General features: G+C 41.7%; 1 long non-coding RNA gene across 1 annotated transcript in view; it reads right to left on the bottom strand.

Moving 5' to 3' along the window:
- Positions 1-1,728: 1,728 nt before the first annotated feature.
- Positions 1,729-22,913, bottom strand: part of LOC140596015 (uncharacterized) — a 75,951-nt gene continuing 54,766 nt past the window's right edge. The window contains exon 3 of the long non-coding RNA XR_011998038.1: positions 1,729-1,996. This is a non-coding gene — a long non-coding RNA (uncharacterized lncRNA). The remainder of the gene's footprint in view (positions 1,997-22,913) is intronic.

Here is a 22,913-nt window from a genome sequence, read left to right as displayed (position 1 = left end):
CATATAAAAATACATGTGACCGCCATCCAACAATATATATCATATACGATTAATATATAATGTTATCATATCGTATTATATATACACATGTCTATAAACTCTGTGTATACGGATCACTTCGTTCTCAAACCAAGGCCATGAGATAGGTGGTATCAGATCCATCATGCAGCAGAAGAAACGGAGGCAAAAGCAGCTCACCTGCCACATTCACGCAGACTGTAAACTGGTGAAACTGGAATTTTAATTGAGGATGCCTGGCTTTTCGCCCCTATGCTACACTACTGAGTAAAGGATGACGGGCAGGAGGGGAGATTGAAACAAGATGGCTTAATGATCTTTTTCTTATATAGAGAGTTTTTTTTTTAAAGATTTTATTTATTCACGAGAGACAGAGAGAGAAGCAGAGGAAGAAGCAGGCTCAATGCAGGAGCCCGATGTGGGAGTCGATCCTAGGACCATGGGATCATGCCCTGAGCCAAAGGCAGATGCTCAACCGCTGAGCCACCCTGGCGTCCCATGGTTTGATGATCTTAAAAAAAAAAAAGTGCGGAGCAGTTGTAACCAGCCTGGGAAGGCAGAAAAAAAAAAAAAAAAAAAAGAGTCTCCACTGGAGAGAATTGCAAAGGGGGACAGAAAGCCTACAATTAATCTCATAAGGGGGGGGTCTGTCTTCTTTAAAAGGGACAAGCTCCTGGAGAGGATAATGCCTGCATTTTCATCAATGGAATTTCCCATGCGTGGCAGGTGGGAGGCCCCCCGAGATTTGCAGCTGGGGGGGGGGAGCCCTGCCTCAGAAAAGTCCACTGGTCTTGGCAGAGCCTCCCCCGCCCGCAGGGTGAGGCCCCGGGCAGGACGCGGCGTCAGCCCCACGCACAAACGCGAACTGTTCGCCCGCGCAGCTGGCGCGCTCTCAGCGGTCCCCGCGGCTCCCCGCGGCTCCCAGCTGCTCCCCGCTGCTCCCCGCTGCTCCCCGCTGCTCCCAGCCGCGGGGGCGGAGCCCGCGGGGGCCACGCCCCAGATGAATATTCAAGCAGGCCCCGCCCGCGAGCCCGAGCCCGGGACCCGGGCGCCCCTGGAGGGGTTGGGGGGAGGAAGGGCCTGCCCCGGAGGGTGGCGAGGGAGGGAACGGCCGGGGACCCGGGCGCGGGGCGGCTGGCGCGGGCGAGGTCGGGCGAGGTCGGGCTGGGGAGGGCCTGGGTGCACCTTGCGGCCCCGCCCGACCCACGGGCACCAACCACGGGCACCAACCACGGGCACCAACCACGGGCACCCGAGCGCTCTTCCTAGCCCTGGGAACCGTGCACACCAAGAGAGGGCTTCGGCTGTGTTCACTGCTACTTCGTTAACAACGTGCCTCTCTGCAAACGGACCGGGTGCGGCTATGTTAATTTGTGCACTCTCATGATCTAATCTACGACTTCTGGGTGGGTGTCAGTCTTTGCCAGAGGCTGGAAACTTTCAACTTTTTTCTTTTTAAGATTTTATTTATTTATTCATGAGAGACACACAGAGAGAGGCAGAGACACAGGCAGAGGGAGAAGCAGGCTCCATGCAGGGAGCCCGACGTGGGATTTCAATCCCGGGTCTCCAGGATCGCGCCCTGGGCCAAAGGCAGGCGCTAAACCGCTGAGCCACCCAGGGATTCCAAGGCTGGAAACTTTTAACTAGACTTTTATAATACATATACTCTTAGATCTAATTGGGACATAATTGGGGAATTAGCCATACCTGTTGATGCTCATATTTGACTCTATTATTTTTATTTATGGAGAAATGTCCCAGCACAGATCATCTGAAAGAGTAGATGGCTCCGAAAAGCATTTCATGGACTTATGATACCAGGTAGGCTTTTGGGAACGTGCGTTCAGTCTTTTGTTGTTAAGTCGGTAAGAGGTCACTTTAGAATTCGTTTTAAGAGAAAACACTGGGAACTTTGTTGAGTGCATCTTTTCCATTAATCCAATCCCTCCATTACGAGAGCGGCTCCGCTTCTTACCTACAGATTGGAAGTGGACCAAATAACATTACTGAGAGGAAATCAACGAATAAGAGGAAAGAATGTAGTGTGAAAGCACTTAGCTACTTTAAATGAGGGCACACTCCTCCCCCATCTTACTTCCATCCCAGAGAATTGAACACACATGCAGATGTAAAGGTACAACCACTGTAAGCAGCCATGAGACCTTATGGAAAGTAGGATAGGGACCAAAGGACACAAACAAATGTCCCAGTAATCATAGATTCTGGAGATCATAGACTGATATATTTGCCATTAATCCCCAGCAAAATTCTAGATTGGATAGCTAAGCAGGCAGCTAGTGAGCACTTAAAAAAGATGACCACTAGGAACCAACAAGAACTTGACCAAGAACTGGCGAAGCCAAAGTTTATTTCCTTTTTATGTCTTTTTTAAAAATAAAGTGCCTGATTAATATATCAGAATGCCAAAAAACATAAAACATCTTGACAAAAGGATAGCTGTTTATCTTCCCCCACCCTTTTTTTCTTTTTTCAATATTGGATCAGGGGTCAAAGTGAGCAAATTGAGCATTTGGCAGCCAAAAAAGTAAAGTTGAGAGCCAGAAAGAATTGGGTTTGATTCCAAGCTCTACAACTTACTAGTTGTGTGACACTGGGCACCTCTGAGTCTCACTTTTCACAGCTGCAAAATGGGAATAGAATATCTACTGGACAGGTAAAGAAAATACAGTATGCAACACGAGTTCTCAAGAGAGAGCAACTATTATTAAGATATGATGTAAAATGTAAAAATTCAAATACAAATTCAGGAAAGAGAAGGACTGAATTCAGTGATTCATACACAAATATTTTTTTAATTTACTGAAAGTTCAGTGTGAAATAACCAAGTAACATGTTTCAAGTGCAGACTGAAACTTATTAATATAAGTATGTGCAAACCCAAAAGGAAGAGTCCCAATTGATTCCATTTGGTCAGATCCTATCTAAAATTCTTTGTCCCTTTCTGAGTAGGATACTTGAAGTGTAGCAAGGAGACATTAAACAACATTTGGGATTGTAGGAGACCCAGAAACCACAATATCTGACAAACAGTCAAAAGAAACAGTGGTGTTTATCTAGGAGAAGAGATTAAATGATAGCTGCCTTCTGATATTTGAAGAGCTATGATGTGCAATAGGGTATAAAGTTGGTCTGCACAACTCCAAATAATAGAATTGGGACAAATGATTGGAAGTCGCAATGAGATCGATTTTGGACTCAACATGTAAGGTGTTCAACAATGCAAGGAATATTCTTGAAAAATAGTAAGCTCACAATTACTGAAAGTATTCTTACAGTGGGAAGAGGCCAGCTCTCAAAGATAGTGTGATAAGGCATTTTTGTACCAGAAAAGAGAGTGGCCTGGTTTTAGATTAGAGTTAGTAATACACCATATGTATGCCAACCTCTACCCAGCCATGGCAGACATGACTAATCAATGATAGTTTTTTTTCCCCTGCTGAACTAAGCTTAGCCTGGCAATCTTTTTCCATGCATGCTCCAAGCTGTCACCACCAACTAGTTCATCAAAGTTGACAACCCACCTAACCCAGATGATCCCTTAGAGTCTCAAAGACCCAAAAACTTAAATATCTCCCCCATATTATAACTATAAAATATATCTGTAAACTAACTAGAAGGAGAGCCACAGTTAAGTACAAAAATATTTTCATATACCTGTGTCTGTATATGTGTTAATGTCAAATATGTGCCTTTGTGTGTCCACGTATGTGAGATAGATCATAGGATTAAATGAAACAGGAATCAGGTGAGGGAAATAACTCATTATCTACAAGAGCTCTTACATAGTGAATCCCAGTTGAATCATGCTAATAGTTCATGGCATTGCTTTATGAAAACCCATCTGTTTCTTGTACAAAGGGTTGCCCTTTCCTTTTGTTGCCCTCTCCCACCTCCTATAAAATTTCAAACTCATTTTGTAAGCTGTAACTTTTGGGACACCAATGGGAAATTGGTATAAAAAGAATTTGAAGGGTTGGTGGAGATCAGAAGTAACCAAAGAGACCAATAAGAAACTAAATTACAATGTCCAAGGTTATTAGCAAACTTAGAGTCCAAGCCAGTGGGCAGCAGGAGTCTCTTAGAAGGCGTAGTAGTAGAAGACAGGTGGGTGGTAGCTCGTATTTTGGCTTGCCAGCTAGCAATTAAGAAAGAGGAAGAAAGAACCCAGTCAGTCTAACTCCCAGGAGAGGAACAAATGTGCAAAGACAGAGAAAAAATAATCTTTTCAATAAATAGTGCTGGAATAATTGGGTATCTATCTGCAAAAAATAAAATACCTTGATCTATACCTCTCACTAAATGAAAAAAATAACTCAAAATGAATCATAGACCTAAATGTAAAACTTAAAACTCTGTGAAGCTTGCTTTTTTAACAAGATTAAGCTATTTAAATTTTGAACGTGAGTCAGTTTAAAGAAAAATAGAAGTGAGTATCTACAGATGAAATGCAGATATGCAAAAATCGCTAAGGTGGCAGCCCTTTGCTACAGCCTCCTCGGGCTAGGGAGGGTGTCATAGCCCCATCCAGGCAGGATGGTATTTGATACAGAGCTCCAGTCTCAGGAGCAAAGTCAGCAGCAGGCAAACCAGGAAACTCTGCTGGAACCCCTGTCATGTGGGCGTGGGAAAATCATGTTGGGAGAGGGTGAGAGGAAGCTGCTCTCTGCAGCCCAGTGCTCCCCAAATCCCAGATCTCAAGTGTAGGAGACAGGAATGTGCATCCCAGACTCCACTAGTCAACACTTGTGTGGCTACTTTTCAGCAGCCTGACCTGACAAGGAGGTTCAACTGGACAAGCCAGGACAGGAGAAGCATAACTAGCAGTACCTGCAGCCTCTAAGAGAGCTGAGACAGGTAGGACGAGGTGTCTGCTGCTCACCTCACGTCATAAATTCTTAGTCATTAAATTATGACTCCAGTTACATCTTCCTTTATCAGGGTCAAACTCCCAACATGTCAGGAATTATAAAACAGGTACGTAACAAACACTGTAACATTCCGGTTGATTCTCTAAGAAAGCAACAAAGGAAATATTCCTTCTTTCTTCACCCATAAAATTCTTATGGTGTCAGGTTACCTGGGTTCAAATTCCAGCCCTGTCTTCTCTTAGATGTGTAAGCTCAGCCTGATTTCTTAAGTTTTCTGAACCTTAGTTCCCTCTTCTGTGAAATGGAGATGACCAAAACCAAAAACAAAACAAAAAACACCTTCCCAGAGGTCAAATGATAATGCAAGTGAAGGTGTTTATCTCATGGGACATTTAGCACGTAGTAAGTGCGCAGAGTTAGGGAGCCCAGAGAGAACTTAGCATCCCAATCCTCTTACCCGCTGCTCTAGCACAGCGAGGCCCAGAGATGTGGCCTGCCTCCCCAGGATCCCACAGCTACTGAGGGGCAGACTTGCTTTTCAAAAATTGAGGTGCGGTCAGTTTTTAAAATTTGTTTCCTTTCCTCTCTTGGTGGTTGGGATCATTTTCCTCTTGCTTCTTCTCATACCAGGCTTATAACAACTTGCACCATATTTTACTCCGATTTCCCATGGCTTCGCTGTGACCCCACATTCTTTTAGCACTCCTACATTGTGAAAGCTGCACACCATCTGTCATTTGATGAGTGTGCAACAGTCCCTCAAGAGCTTAGTAAATGCCTTTTCTATGAAGCATCCTTCCGTTTTAAGCATAATGCGATGTTATAATTTAACTTTCAAGATCCACTTGGGATAGAAGGGATGATAAGACGGGTCCATACATAAACATTCTCCCCCCGGGCAGCAGGACTATAAATATACCAGGATGTGCCCTTCTCCAGCTAACAACAAATTATCTAATGATCTTCCATTTCCAGGCTTTTAAGAGCCCTTCTTTCCGAAAGAAAAGAGAGAGTGTTTGGTTTCTACATCATCTGTTCATATAATGGACATAAGCTATTATTCCAAACAGATTTCTAGTTACACAAACTAATACAGGTGGAAATCTCCTTTGGCTTCCCATTTTCTCAAAGTCTATAGGGTAGAGTCATAAACTACAGCAGGTTTTCCTAATCACGGCTCACCAGAAGGACAAGCTATTTGGAAATTAGGTCACATCTTAGGGCTTCCTGCCAGACGCACACACACAGGAATAGTAACATTATTGCCAGAAGTATCTTTGAACACAAAGAACAATGACAGATAATGTTGTTCTGCTGGGAAATGCTGAATGGCTGGATTCTTATAGGGTCTCTTAGAGTAAAGTTTCCTGACAAAAATAAAGGGGTTGTAGGGAATGTTTTCAATGTCTGCCTTTCCAGAATAGACTACTTCTCTACCCATTATATCTTATATTCCCTCTGCCTCAAATGCCTGGCATGGAGGAGGGGATTTAAATGTGCAGAATAGAAGAATGGGCGATCTCTTTTCTTTCTCTTCCTCTTTTCCCTCATCCCCATATTGCCTCAGAGAAACACATAAATAAAGATAAGCTTTACCAGTGAAGTTAGGCCTCTCCCTTTGAGCTCTGTTCATGAAATTTGTGGGACATTTGATCAGGGTTTTGTATTATCAAGTGGCCTTTGAGTGCTCAGCACACCACCCTTGTCATACCACCTGTCCTTCCTACCTGAGAACGTGTTAGAACTGTAGAATCTCAGGCCGTATCCCAGACTCGAAGTCTGAATTTTAATGGGGCCCCCAAGGGAGACTTGTGCATACATTCAAGTTTGAAAAGCACTAATATAAAACCTACTTGAATGATGGATCCTCCAAATACCAACTGCTTGCTGGTCCCTAGAAATGTATAGCCTCAGATTGCATTTCAAGTAGATGATTGTTTCCAGAAAGGAAAAAAAAAAAAAGAAAAGACAAGAAGCCCATCATATTTCCGGTGCTTGCAAATTGACAGCAGTCCTTAGATACATGGCAAGGGACAGAGCATCTGTTTCAGGGGACTGAAGCTCACAGTTGGCATAGGCAGGCAAGTGACATTCACCTCTGTACATCCCAGCAAGACTTTGAAACTATCCATGGCCTCTTGTTATTTTTCTACTGTGTGTTACATAAAAATTGTTGCCAATGCATTTCAAAACTTAAAATCACAACTGATTGCCTAGTTGTTTATTAAAAAAATAAAGATCTTGGAAGGAGGGGAATGCAAATTCCCATTTCAGAGGAAATCAATCAAAAGTTTTAATCTGTCAGTGATTAATTATTGTATGTATTGATTTCCATGGCTTTTAGGGCTCTTAGCAGCAACAGGGGAAAGGCTAATCGTTCTGGAATGTGTGTGCACTTGGAGCATAGCCCCAGGGAACAGGGAGCTTGAGCTTGACCATTAGTCAAGAGTGTGTTATAAACAAATTATAGGCAAAGATTCCTTTAATGTGATAGAATTCTCAATTTCAGCTACTCTTTAGCATTTATAAGGCAGACAGGACCAAGGATAGAACAAATGTCTAATAGCCATCTGCTTTGCGTGTGGAATTGGACAGAACGATACACATGCAGCATGGTACTTTAACCTTTGTTTAAAATACTGCCAGCAGCAGTGTTCGGTGAAACCCTCTCCATCAGTGCAAACTCAAAAAAAACACACCGTGCCATTATTCTGTGGTTATGTTTTAAGAGACTGACACATAACTGATAAAGGATGAGAGAAAATACTGCAAACATCTATGATATGTGGTCCTTATAGATTGAATTTCACCTCTGCATATTTGTTCATGGAGTTCCTACTGCCTACAAGTTCCTACTGCCATCCATCTCCATTGGTTCAAACTCTTCATATATTCCTCACAGAGCTCCTCTGTGGAACTTTCTCAGAACTTGCAAATTGGAGTTCTGTTGCTCCCTTGATATTCTCATCACAAGTTAAGTGATCTTCTCGTGTGCCATGGAACTCTTTCTACTTTACATTACAGTTATTTGACAAGCTTTATCTCTGCTGCTACACTGCATGGTTCTTTAGAGCTATACCTTATTAAGCTCTGTGGCTTTCCATCCAGCACTGTGCTTGGCACAGTGCATAATCTCTAACTAGTTATTGACTTGAACAAATGAGGGTGTATTGAGGACTCATTATCCAGTATCCCATAGCCTGGTGTGACCACAGAGCAATCAGTAACGAAAGCAAATATTCGGGGAAAAGCAATGGGACTCCACTAGAGCCTTAATTCTCTTTTTTTCAACCAGTCAACAAATATTTAACTAACACTTACTGTGTACCTTGAAAGAGGAAATTTATGAAACAAGGAGGAGGAAGTTACAATCAGGTTACAAAGACAAAATTTTCAGGGCAAACAAAAGGCAGGCAAAGTTTTAGCTATCATCTTTTCTATACCTTCTGTCCTCCTCCCTCTGATTTCCTGCTCTCTTCGCTTTCTTGTCTCCTTTGCTACATCCTTGTAAGTGCATGTAATGTCACTCTTATTACTCTGTATTATAATTCAGTCTGGAAATTGAGTTTGAATCTAGGCCATAGTTAGGGATCCAACATGTCTATATTTCCCACCAATGACCTAAGAACAAGGCCTGAGTTCTTAGAGAACAGAGCTGAGAGGGAATTTGAAACAGACTGTGATAGTCTAGGACTTTGGAAGAGAAGGGGTCCAGATCCCTCTGCATCAGTCCCCAGAAAACAAACGTAACACTCAGAGCAAAAGGGAGGGGCATTCTCCCCATTTCCGCATGGATTATAGACAACTGGATTGCAGTGAAGCATGGACTGAGAACTAACTATATTTTGGCATTCATTCATTCAATGTTCACATGTCAAGCTGCTAGTAAGTGGTGCTGTTCTAGGCCCAAAGAATATATCACTGAATGAAATGGACAAAGCTCCTGCCCTCTGGGAGCTTATTCCTGTTGTGTGCTGACCAGGAGGTGGCATCTACAGAAACCTGTGTTCTTTCAAAATATACCCCTAAAAAGGAGGCACAGCCAGCTGAGCTTGAGAAGAAAATATGGTCTCAGTCACTCTTCTGGCCCATTTTCCTCCTATCTTTTAGTTCTACATTTGCTTACTGGGTTAAACTAGACTCTTCTTTTCAGAGCAGGTCATACTGGAAAGCAATAAGAATTCCCTAATTCTGAACTGTTCTAGAGACACTGGCTGCCCATCAGGCTGCCTACTACAGAGGTGTATCTTCTGTGAGGTTGTTTTCTAGAATTTTTTGAAAACAATGTGAAGGGCACCTGGGTGGCTCAGTGATTGAGCGTCTGCCTTTGGTTCAGGTCGTGATCGCAGGGTCCTAGGATCAAGTACTGCATCAGGCTCCCCACAGGGAGCCTGCTTCTCCCTCTGCCTATGTCTCTGCCTCTCTCTCTCTGTGGATAAATAAATAAAATCTTTAAAAAAAAAAAACCAACAATATGAAAAGCTTTAAACTAGTACAGCAAGTAGTGTTGTTTTCCTCCACCATTAAATAAAAGTCAAAAATCAAGAAAAGAAAAATGCCAGACACTTGACATCCCTGAGTCTGGAAAGCAATAGACCTCAACAGGCAAGTGCTGAAATGGGAAAGCATAAGGAGTCAGTGTGGGAGACCATGTGAAAACTCTGGCAGGGGGCTAAGTTCTTACAAATGAAAATAGGGAAAAGCCTGCAAAAATCTGGGTTATTTCCTCTTAGGGGGATCATATTTGTACTCATGGACTGATGAAGCCTGGACAAATTTGGGTTACATTATAATGTATTTACATACTTTTTCCTCTCTTAAACTACAATCACGTTGATAATAAGGACTTTATGTCCTCAGCACCTAGAAGAGTGATGGGTACATATTAGGCATAGCTCAGTGTTTAGTAATTATGTGAGAAAGGAAAGGGAAAAAGAAAATACTTAATGATTCCAAATATTTAAGATAGATCTGATTTTTTTTTTTTTTGCAAATGGCAGGAATCCAGAGCAAGCCTGGTGACAATGTGACAAATCTCCATCAACAGCAGATATTACAATAAAGTGAGGGAGATTGGAGGAATTCCAAAGACACTTGGAGAAATGGAGGCATTATTGGAATATAACTTCCTGTTGCAACTGTGTTTAACAAAATTGGGTGTCTGTGCAGTGGTGTGTGTGCTAAAATCTTTCTGATACTTTATAGTCACACCTCATGTGTTAGGCGCTAGATCCTGTGTTATTGATCATAAGGCCTACAGGAATTAAAAAAAAAAAAGAGCTCATTATCATGTAAAGTTTTCATCTACCCAGTTTTAAAAGAATCAGTATTATAATCTTGGCACTGACATAATAAACTTAAGAAATGGAGAATCAGGGCAGCCCGGGGTGGCTCAGCAGTTTAGCGCTGCCTTCATTCCAGGGCCTGATCCTGGAGACCTGGGATCGAGTCCCATGTTGGGCTCCCTGCATAGGGCCTGCTTCTCCCTCTGCCTGTGTCTCTGCCTCTCTCTTTCTCTGTGTCTCTCATGAATAAATAAAATCTTTCAAAAAAAAAAAAAAAGAAAAGAAAGAAAAGAAAGAAAAGAAAAGAAAAGAAAAGAAAAGAAAAGAAAAGAAAAGGAGAATCAGGGGTGCCTGGCTGGCTCAGTCAGTAGTACAGTGTGTAACTCTTGATCTCAGGATTGTGAATTCAAGCCCCATGCTGGGTGTGGAGCCTACTTGAAATAAAATAAAACTTTTAAAAAACAAACAAAAAGAAATGGGGAATGAAAAGAAAGGAAGAAAGAAAGAAAGAAAGAAAGAAAGAAAGAAAGAACAGAAAACTGATCAGTATCTCAACCAAAAATGAGTAAAATGATTAAAGGAGTACCCAAAATGAAAATCTAAAAAGAATAGTGAGGATGCTTTTGTTTACAAATAACAGAAATAAACTCTGGCTGGTTTAAGTCATAAATGGGACTTGATAGAACAATAATGACAGAATGATATCCAGCCAATTCACCCTAGAATGTCATCCTATGTTTTTGTGAGTGGTTGGTGTTCAGACTGTAGCTTTTGTTAAGTATTTTGGCCACCAGCTCTGGACACTGGAGGTCCTCATAGACTCCAAAGGCAAGATGCAGCCAGCTCTCAGAAATGGACTAGAACATGTGTATCATACATGGTAATTTTGGCAACAAGCAATGGAAAATTAACTCACACTAGCTTATAACAGTGGCCAGCAAGTGACAACCCATAGGCTGGACAGCTGTCTTGCTGGAACACATTCATAGTCACTCATATATGTATCAGGTAGGGCTGCTTTAGAGCTACCATGGCAGAGTGGATTAGTTGCAACAAAAACTTCATAGCTTGCAAATCTTAAAATATTTACTATCTGGCCCTTTAAGAAAAAGTTTGGTTACCTCTGACTTCTATAATAGATCATTTATTATCTAATATATTTGATTCAGTCCAGAGTGGGCTCAAAATGCTATCAAAGCCTTGGGGTTTTTGGAATTATTTTTGCTGCCATCTTCAGTATTGCCCTCATCCCAGGATGGTCTCCCTTAGAGTGGCAAGGGAGCTGACAATGGCAATTAGGACTATGTGCTTCCTTGTTCATCTCCAGCAGGAGAAAGAGTAACTTCCCCCCTAGATATAGAATATACATTTTTAAACAGATTGGGCCAATTCAGGATCAAGCCCATCACTGGATCAATACAGTTGCCAGAGAATTGCCATGCACATGTTGTCTTAGACCAGTTGGCAACCTCTTTTAAGGATGAGTGGATCCAGAACATGATTAGTATTGCCTAGAAAAGAGAAATAGAGAGTAGATGGTAAGTGTGCAAGTAACAGGCATTGGCAAACTATGGGAAGCCAAGGAATCATCCCAACCTTCCACTTCTATATCTCTACTTCCCTCTTTGACTCTGATTCACTGTTCTTTCTCATCAAGCCTGTTTCTTCCACTTCTCCCGAAACGTGGTGGAAAATAGAGCTGCCAATAACTCAGATATTTATTACTATGGTCTTATAACGGAAAGAAACTAATATCCTTTTCTCTATCATATTTTTTAGTTCCTAAAGAAAGATTTTTCATTGGCCCAGCGTGGGTCAGGGGAGCTTCCTCAATCAAAGGTAAGATCATGCTCTGGAATTGGAAACTCTCACTAGACCCAAGTAGATGGTGGTTAGAGAGGGGGTCAGAACTGGAAAACAGTGTTGCAAAGATGAGCCAACAGGTGTCTGCTATAGTATGTTCATTTCTTTATGTCAGATTAAATAAATAATCCAATACTTTCTAGTACAGGTGATTGTGTACATTAGGATTATTTTTCATTTGAGAAAAACAGACCCCAAAGAGCAGTCACTTAAACAGGATAGTTTCTCTTTCTTTTATATCAAGTGGGAAAGGTAAGAAAGTTGGTATGGCACTTCTATTCACTCATCAGCTGTGTCACCCTTGTCTTCATGATCCAAGAGGGCAGCTAGAGTTCCTGCTAGTGTGTCCACAGTTGTAGCAGCAGGATGAAGGGATGGGGAAGGGACAAGAGGTACACAACAACTACCATATAAGGAAAGCTCCAGAACTTGCTACATAATACTTTGACCTATTCCTTTACAAGGGAAATTGCAAAGCAGCCTTTTTTTTTTTTCCTGGACTGCTAACTATCTGTTCTACAAATCAGAGGTTCTAATACTACAGAAGAAAGGAGAACATGTAGTAAGTGACAAATAGCAGAGTGATCATAGTCTCTGCATAGTGAATTCATTTTTAGAATACATAAGACTTTCAAGCTAAAAGGATTTACTTTGAACTCAGAAAGAAAAATAAAACAGTCATCATTAAGGAAATTAAAGGAGAGTTTAATAATACAACTCAGGTCCTGTACTCCCATAATTGAAATTTAAATGCATTAAGGTAACAGAAAAACACACGGAACACAGCCATTGTTTGCTTATGCCATGTATGGCCTTCAAATAAAGATAGTTCTGTGTTCTAGTGAAGAATTATCTCCCAGACTATGACAACCCATTTGCGTCGTTTTAGAAAAAATTCTGTGGAATTCTATAGCTGTTGTGGTATAAAAGGAGACAGACTAGCATTCCTTAAATTCAGACTCAGACTTAGAAACATGAAATTCTGAAAAACTGTTATTTAAGCCCAAGAATTTCTACTGGCTAAATTATCAAAATGGAAATGTCCCTAATGACCAGGTGTATTTGGTCAACTAAAAAAAACTGTTCCCAGTTCTATTGCTTCAGTGATAGCCTGAAAAACTCCATCAAAGGATTTGTAACTTGCCTTTCAAATCCTAATTGGTGGGCCTATGCTTTTTAAGCCAGTTTCTTATGGAAAGAAGATTCAAACAATATTCTCCAGGCAACGCTGGTCAGTCCTTAATGGTGACTGCGTGAACCTGACTCTTTCTATTTGGATTTAGAAAAAATAGTAAAGCTCAGTTCTCTTGCATGTGAATGAATGGAAAGTAGAGAAAGGGATTTTTTAGCACCTGGAAAGTTCCAGCAAAACGAAGCCTTGCTGCAGAGGGTGTGTCAGTGTTCAGGGCAACACCCTTCCTGCAGTCACGGAGTACAGGAGCATGTACTCAACTATTATTAGGTGACAAGAATAGAACATTATTCGGAGCAATAAAGTGTTATTCAAATTCTACCAAAGTACACAGATGCTGTAACACAGTAATTATTCTAAGAAAGAGTGTTTAATTTAGAAATTACCTAACCTTTTTGGTTTCTATTTTTTATGACATTTGTAATCTAAATTAGCAACAAACCTGTGTCTCTCAAGCTTTTACATCAAACTCTAAATTTGATTTGCGATTTTATTTTAGGATCAGGGAGGGATCAGTCTGTTTCAGAGATTTAAGGCCAGTTTAGACCTAAGTAATCTGCAGACAAAGGGTAGATAAGTAAAATGAATGAATGCTATTGTTTTCAAACGAGAGAAGAGGAGCCATATCACCATGGGACTATTTCCTTTCTCCTGTGCTGCTCCTAGAGATCCAGGCAGAAAAGAAAGTCATAGAACAACTGATGTTTGCCAAGGGTTGGGATTTGGGCCTCTCAATGTGAATCAACAAAATAATCGATCCAATGTTGGTTATATTTAATCATGTCTTTGTTCCTCAGCAAACTCCCTTACTAATTCATTATTCTGGCAATAATTTTTCAAGTACCTCTCTATACCCGGCCCTGTGCTACATTACGGGTATACACACAATGAGCAGCAAGGGTCCCCATCTCAAAGGATTCCCACCACCATCCACTGACAGTGATACTCATTTCAGTTATAGGAATAATCAGCATGTTTATAGAAAATGATTAACAGAAAATATTTACAAATGATCATAACAATTAGATGGAATTACAAGTAATTTTAAAAATCATTCAAACTTCCTATAATGTTATCCTATTCCTATAATTGTATTATACTCCTCTAATGCTTTTAATAAAAAATACATTGGAGATTTCAAACCCTAGTGTTAAAAATTGAGTGATGAATTTTGATCAAAGTTACTTTAAGTAACAGAACTGCCATTATAAATCAGTCACCCTTTCAAAACAAAAATTAATTATGTAATCATAATAAATTCTATCATATGCATAACAGTTATTACAGCAGATCCATTTAAGGCTTCCCTGGAGTAGGAAAAAAAGGTCACAGGTGAAAACTAGAGCTTATACTATACACAGAGCTATACAACACAGCTTATACTGTTTTAGGTCTCCTGATGAAAAGGATGGTGAGATGAATGACCCTTTCTAACCTCTTTGCCAAGCATGTGACATTCAGTAAGCACCCACGATGTCATCAGTTAGGCCTACCAGAAAACACTCTTGAGCAGCCTCCGAAATTTTGTCATTAGCACATGTAGTCTACCTCATATTGCCGAGAAAAGAACTTCTTGAAATGTCTCAGAGAGGGAAGTATTAACGTAGACACGTTAGCAGCTCTGGTGGTCATCAGACCCGGGCCGGTGGTGTCAGTGGTTTTACCCACAAACCAACTTGCTGGAAGAAACCTGCCCACTTTCAGCTGAGGGTGAAGATCACATAAATGCCCCCCAACATAGCCCCCAACAGTGCTATGAATGTCACCAGGAAGATGATCCAGGCAGGGCTAGGAGTAGATCCAACAAAGGTGCTATTGAATAAATATTGAGGCGTTGTTTTGACCAGGAAACCTAATGAATTCTACCCCTAATCTAAATGCCTTCCTGATGCCTTCAGAGCACAAGTATCTAGGTTATTTGAGTATTTAACGGGAGGCTTTACCACAAAAGAAGGGATGGCAGGACAAGACGCTTATCAAGTTCTTCAAAAGCAACAGTTGAAGTGAACAAACTGTTGTGGGTGCTTTTAATATGTGAATTTACAAAGTCGTAAACTCGTTTCTGTCATCAGGAAGTAAGAGATAAAAATCCCTTTTAAAATCACTGAATCGACAGAGATAGGATCTTTACAGACTTTTCTCATTTCTGTCATTCCAGTCTCTGAAGATTTGAACTGTTATTAATTCAAAAATATGTATTGATTTCCTACCACATGTCAGACAACGATCTGGTGCTTAGGATGGATCAGTAAACAAAACAAACAGGGGAACCTTATGGAGATTACATTCTAAGTAGGAAGCAGAAAATAAACCATAAACATAATCAGGAATTTCAATAGATATTGGAAGGGATAAAGATTATAGAAAAGGAAATATTAGGGCAGGGTAAGAGGTCCAGGAATGCTAGGTATGGAGAAGGAAGGCAAATCCAGTTTAAATAGGTGGCAAGGTAGGTCCCATTGAGAAGGCAGCAATGGAGCAAACAAATGAGGGTAAGGGAGTGGGCCATGTGACTCTCTTGGGAAAAATATTCCAGGCTGAGGGAACAAACATGACTGGGTATTTGAGGAACAAGGAGACCAGTATGGCTGGAGTGGGATGAGTGAAGGTGAAGTTAGCAGGAGGTAATAGGGGGGCAGGTCTTCCGGGTTGCACAGACGTTTGTAAGCACTTACATCTACTCTGAGTGAAACAGGCATCATTGTGAGGTTCTGAGCAGAGGAGTGACATGATCTGACTTGCATTTTTGAGTATCTCTCTGACTTCATTCTGGCAGCTAGACTGTTATAGAAGTGAGGGGGAAAAGGTAGAAGCAGAGAGGCTGGTTAGGAAGTGATTACAATAATCCAAGAGAGACGTGACAGTGGTTCAGACTAGGGAAGTAGCAGTGGAGGTGGTGAAAAGTGGTTGGATTCCAGGTATATTGAAGTAGGAACCAGCATAATTTGGATGTGAAGAAAGAAAGAGAGTAGACAAGGATGACTCTAAAGTTTTTGGTCTGAACTAATTAGGGATAGAGTCGTCATCAACTGAGGGGGTAGAGCAGGCTTTAAAAGAAGAATGAGAGTTCAAGTTTGGACTTGTTAGGTTTCAAACATTGAGTAGGCAGTTGGATAAAGGTCTGGAGTTTAGGAGAGACATCTGAGTTGGAGATACACATTTCACAGCTCATAGATAATATTTAAGGCCATGAAACCGGGTGAGATCACCAAGGGAGCGAGCAAGGAAGAGAACTGGCCCAAAGAGAAAGAGCCTGGTGGCCCTCCAAGATTATGAAGTCAGGGAGAAGAAGAGGGGCCAGACAAGGAGACTGAAAAGGAATGCCCAGTGAGGAGGAGGAAAACCAAGAAAGGGTGTGTCCTGGAAGCCAAGTGAAGACATTGTTTCAAAGAAGAGGGAGTAGTCAGCTCTGTCAAATGCTCCTGACACATCCCTAAGCTGTGGAATGAGAACTGACCTATGGGGAGGGTAGGTCACTGGTATCTTTGGGGACAGCGGTTTCAATGGAGTGTTCGTGGGAGGATGAATTTAAGAGGTGATAAGAAGGAAAAACTAGAGGCAGTAAATATAAATACCCCTTCAGAAAAATTTTGCTTAAAAGAGAACAAAGAATTCGGGCTATAGCCCCCATTTTTCTTAAGTGTATTCTTCATGTGTAAATATGAAAAATTACACAAGAAACAAGTGTTGGTGAAGATGTAGAGCAAAAGGAATGCTTGTGCACTGCTGGTGGGAACGCAAACTGGTGCGGCCACTGTGGAAAAGAGTATGGAGGTTCCTCAGAAAATTAAAAATAGAACCACCCTATGATCCAGTAATTCCGCTGCTGAGTATTTACCCAAAGGATAGAAAAACACTAATTTGAAATATGCATCCCTATGTTTATTACAGCATTTTCACAATAGCCAATTTTTTTTTCACAATAGCCAAATTATGGAAGCAGCCCAAGCATCTATTGATAGATGAGTGGACAAAGAAGATGTGATGTGATGTGATGTGATGTGATGTGATGTGATGTGATGTGATGTGATGTGATGTGAGTGTATGTTGGGACATCACTGAGCCATAAAATAGAATGAAATCTTGCTATTTCCAGCAACATGGATGGATCTAGGCAGTATAATCCTAAGTGAAATAAGTCAGAAAAAGACAAATACCATATGATTTCACTCATAAGTGGAATTTAAAAAACAAACAAGCAAACAAAACTGAACAGAATAAAAAAGAGACAAACCAAGAAAACCAGACTCTTAACTATAGAGAAAAACTGATGGTTACCAGAGGGGAAGTGAGGGGGAGAGGTAGAGTAGATAATGGGGATTAAGAGTACATTTATTGTGATGAGAAGTGAGTAATGCATAGAATTGTTGAATCGTATTGTATACCTGAAACTAATATAATACTATATGGTAACTATACTGGAATTAAAATTTTTTAAATAAATTAAATTTAATTTAAAAACATGAAAAACTAATAATTACCAAGTGAATGTCCTGGCTTGTTTTCTTTTAAGCAGACAAATGTGTCCTAAATGCAGTTATTTACTATGGAGTTATTTAACAAACTGTTAATACTGTGTTCTGTACAAGGACATTTCAGAGATTATAAAATCACCTCCACTATAAAAGATTCTTTATGCCAAGGAGGCCTTCTCCAAGTGATATATGTTTTGGTGTTTCTTACTCCCATCCCTTCTCAAAATGCAACCATTCATCTCAGATGGAATACTGCAGTGAAGCAGCAGGACAGCTCCCTTTGCTACTTATACCCAGGACCTTGGGAAAGTCTCCTTGCATCCAATCCCTCACTTCCAATAGTACAAGGGAAAAGGGAGTGAGTTGGTGTGCGGGCACTGGGGGTATTGAGAAGATGGGGGGAGGGCACTAAAGTGTATCAGACTGTATCTCTGAAGTCAGATCTAACTCTGATAAGCAATTCTGAGTGTGATATTGGTGTTTTGTTTTATTAACTAAGGCTAACTTCAAACCCAAAGGGCTCTGTATGAGTGCACGTGTGTGTGTGTGTGTGTGTGTGTGTGTGTGTGTTTTAATGGTTTCCTTTCTTTTGGAGGTATGGGGACAGTAGGCATTCTTTGCTATTCTGCTCTTTACCACATTCAAACTACTGTCACTGTCTAAGCCATACTATGATACCTAAGTCACAGCCAATATTCTGAAACTCATTTTTTAAAACCTGATTTAATTTAAGGAGCTGTGAAAGCGTCCCCCCAAAAGAAAAGACAATACTGAATATTGCATCCACAATCATAGGTGAGGATCATCTCTAAGTAAAAGGAATTATTTTTGTCTTATGTCTTTTCACTAACATGAATCATTTCAACTCACCTAGCTATGTAAGTAGTTCTATTTTATAAGAATAAATGTTTGAAATAATATTTGCTATATTAAGAAAAGAATGTATAGAGAATAGCAATTTTTATGACTATTAATAACTACCAAAGCTTCAGAATCACAGGTATCCTAAAATACTGTGAGGATTGTATTGCTGTCATTGCTAAGCTAGCAACTTCCCAGTTGCACTACAGCAGGGTGACGGAAAGCATTGGCACTGGGGCAATGACTCTGATGATCTGTGAAGGTGCTATGAAGGAGGAGGGTCACCCTCCTGAGTCCACCTGGGCGCCTCAGAGGCGGGCACAGAACAGGGTTTTATCCAGGAGGCAGTAGCTCTCGCGGTGGAGCGTCTGGAAAGGCAACATCAGCAGGATGCAGGGCCATGTACTCCCATGCAGCGCAGTTGTTATGGGGCAAATAGGACTCCATGCAGTAGAAACTCCAGTGCATGGAGTGCTGCTGTGCTCAGGTCATGCTGACTTGCCAGGTGGAGAAACTCCAGGACCAGCCAGCCTGGTGCACCTGCGTTACAACAACAAAACCAACAACTTGATGGATGTAGGGAGCAAGTATGCAGGTAAGCATATAAACCACATTACTTCCATGATCAAAAATATAAAGGGTTTTCTCTCTCTCATTCATTGGGGAATGAGAAGTTTTGCCCACAGGGCCACCAGGGATGGGAGCAGGAGTCTATTGAAAATAAAAGCATCTTTATCTTTTAAGCAAAACTAAGAAATGATGGAGTCAAGAATTACAGCAAATTTAAATAATATGTAAGTTGCCACTGGATGCTTGGCTCCATTATGCATTTTAATCCATAGAAATGGAAACAGAAGAAGGTGCTAAATTTAGGTAAGGGCTAACACAAGATTTTTCTAGAGCCCAGATTTCATGTAATGAGAGCTTGTTTTGACACTGCAGATCTCCCCCATCATACCAAGCGAGAGCCCTCTGAGGTACCAGATTGCTGTTGGTAAATAGGTAGCAACAAGCTGGCAGCTTCCCTTCACCTGCCTGTGACCTGGTGTAGTCTGAAGAGGGGTAACTGTGTTTGTTGCCAACCAGCAGTACCACCACACCATTTCCCTTGGTCATGAAGCAACAGCCATGAGGTTATATCTAAGTTGAAGAGAGAATATTTGGGGGGTATTTTTGCTTTGCTTGGTTTTATATTAATATTCAAGGGCCTGAAATTGATTAAGATATGGAGCTAAGGGAGGAGCGGTCAAGATTAGAGCTTTGAGAGGCTCCTGATGGATGGGACTGTCTTGCTACTAAGGCACGGCTATGCTTTTCTTGAGGTTCCTGCCCATCACATTTTTCAGCCTGGACCCCACATGATACACGAGAGGCACATGTCACACTGGTTTGGGAAGCAGAGCTTCCCTCTCACCAGCTGCCATGATGGTCTCTGAACCTGTCTTCCTCTGCTGTTCTGCAGGAGAATGATGCGAAGGGCAGTGACTCTTTGCCCTTGAAAGGAAAGGGGATTTGAATTATAATATGTATCAGGGTCTGGGAATGAACAGTATAACTTAGTTCTTGCCTCCTTAATTAGGATGAGTTGTAAAGCACTGAATTTGGGGAGATCTGTTTTTTATTTGTTTGTTTTTTCCCAAGTAAATGGAATGAGAATCTAAGCGTGGTAAGCATAGCTTACTTAGCCCCCTGAAATTGCAGAGCCCCTGTGAAGATGCCCTGGCAACAATGACCACAAGGAAGCTATGGATCCCTCAGCTCAAAGGAGGGGCAGCTTTACCAAATACCACTTCCTGTCAGGCCAGAGGCCTCTGGGCCATGCCATCATCCTTCCTCAGCACTGGCATCATGCTGATTAGGATCTTGTTTCCTTTCTACTACCTATTACTTAAAATAATAACATAGCCTGTGTGTTTGATGTTTCAAGGCTATGCTATATTTTCCTAGTGATTAAAAAATAAATAAGGTTTACTACATCCTCCCTCAATAAAGCCTCAACTAGGAATCAGTCCAGTATTTGAATCCCAGCCCCTCAGTTTATGAGCTAGGGCCAATTATTAACCAGACAGGGTCATGGTTTCCTCATTGGTAAAATTAATAAGAATCATTTTTCCTAACTTCACAGATAAGGATCAAGTCATTTAATGCAGGTAAATCACTTGGCAGCCAGTTATCTCTCAACTGTCTGTTCACTATTTGGATGAAGAGGATGTGGTTAGGAGCCCTCCTAGGTAGATCTGGGACAGGAGGATCTGCAGCAAAGTGTGCAGTGGGTAAAGGGAGACGATGCAGCAGGTGCATCTCCTTCTCCATGGGAACTTCCAGGAACTGCCGTATCAGTCCTGGTGCTGCCCTCAGCACCCTCACCTGTGCTAATGACTTCTCTGATGGAACTGAAACTACATGGAGAACCTTGCAAAAGTCAACCATGGCTAACTGTGGCTAATTACATATTGCCTTGAGAACACGGTACCACAAGAACACACACACACACACACACACTGATCCCATGCACACATGGACCCTGATCTGGCTTCAGAGCAATCAAGAATCAAAAGGTAGAGCAACTCTAGAACATTATTTTCCCTGGGCTAGAGCAGAGTCAGAGATATTCCAGGACCTATCTTCAGGGTAATTATTTCTTAGAGCCTTGATAAAACGTACAAAGCTAGAGTAGGAAGTAGCAACGTGATAGCAGTGGTTGGAGAGAAGCGTTCTCTAAGAGAAAGAACTAATTAATTGGTTTGACTGGAGCTTCTTTTATATATTGATTCCTACTACCTCCCTGGTCAACACTTCCTTCCAGCTGATGAGAAAATGATGAACATACAGCCAAAGGGCCTGGCAGGTGCAGAGAGCTAAGCTAACAAACAATACCGCCCCCTAAAATATTCTCACCCCTTGTTCTTGGGGACTGCTTCTTCTCAGGGTCCTTCCCACCACTTTCCTGGTAATAGCACCTAAAAGGCTAAGAAACAAATCCCAAATTTGGGTGAGATGTATAGCTGAAAGAAGACAGCACAGGCTTTGGGGTCCCACAGAACTGCACCTCTCCTAACACCAGCCCACAAAACTGGCTAAGTTACCTAACCTCTCCAAGCCTTGGTTTGCTCATCTGCTAAACAAAATCTTCATAAGGTCTACTTCCCTGGGTTGTGGCCAGAATCACATGAGAAATGTATATAAGGCCCCTAATATGGTGCATGATTCATGGAAAGCACTCAAGAACAGTAGAGCACTATCCTTAAGTATAAGGAGTCATGATTCTTTAATAGTTTCTTTTAATATGGGAGTTTCTGTCCATCCCCAATACAGGAGAGGTATTCTAATAAACCAGTCACTAATGGAGTTTGTGATCACGCCATCCAACCCCAGTTTCTGTGGATTGTGGAGTATAATCAGTCCCAAGCTGTCAGCAAGGTCCCTGGGCCTGATCTTCAAATCCAGTATCACTACAACAAAGACCTGGGGATGGGGGGAACAGCACCACTGTGTTGGATACAACCTCCTTCCCTTTTTCCTAAAACCTGTTTGCCCCCTTTCTCTCCATAACTCTTCAGTTCCCAGGGAACAAAGACTCTTGGGAAACAGGAAGCAGCAAAAAGCCTGTGAGAAAATCCCCAGATGAAGATCAGCAATAATCTCTCCAGACAACAGTTTGGTCAGAAGAGGGAAATTCCCCACCAGGCCTCAAAAACAGTCCCTCAAGAAAGCTTAGAGAAGGTTAATTTGGGAAATCCCCTTAGAGGCAACAGAACAGAAACGGAAATCTGCTTCTTCAGAGAAATCTAAACAGAATGAGACAATTAGCGTGTGCCAGGGGAGGGCTCTGTGTCAAGCCACACTGCTGCTCCTGCCCACCTTCCTCCTTTTCATCCCGATCCTGAGGGTAACCCTGAAGGTTCCCAGTTGCCAGAGCCACTTGATACCCAAGGCTCCCAATGCAGGGGAATTAATGGCACAATTCTTAGCCTCTTGACATGAGCTGCTGCTAAGCCAGATTCACTTCCAGTTAGGACCTCCTGTAAACCCTCCCTCCCTCTTGCCTCCTCCCCATGGTAGGCTATCAAGCCACAGCTGTCATACTGCGAGAGTTTCCCATCAGGTTTTACTGAGTTCTAATCTGAATGTGACCTTGGGGTCACATTTCTTAGCTGCTGCTAAGCTCCAGGAGGCAGGGAGAAATCCTTCCCACGGGGAAGGGGAAAAAAAAATCACATAAACCTTGTTCAATGAAAGGCTTAGAATGGAATATCCACTGCTGAGCTGTGGCAGAAAAAATATATAAACAGTGCAAGAAGGGGACCCAGGGAGTGGGGGTGGGGGA

This window comes from Vulpes vulpes, chromosome 16 (genome assembly GCF_048418805.1).
Source record: "Vulpes vulpes isolate BD-2025 chromosome 16, VulVul3, whole genome shotgun sequence".
In the NCBI taxonomy this organism is placed as follows: Eukaryota; Metazoa; Chordata; class Mammalia; order Carnivora; family Canidae; genus Vulpes; species Vulpes vulpes.
The sequence above is the reverse complement of the archived record's forward strand: the minus strand, read 5'-3'. Positions and strand labels throughout refer to the sequence as shown.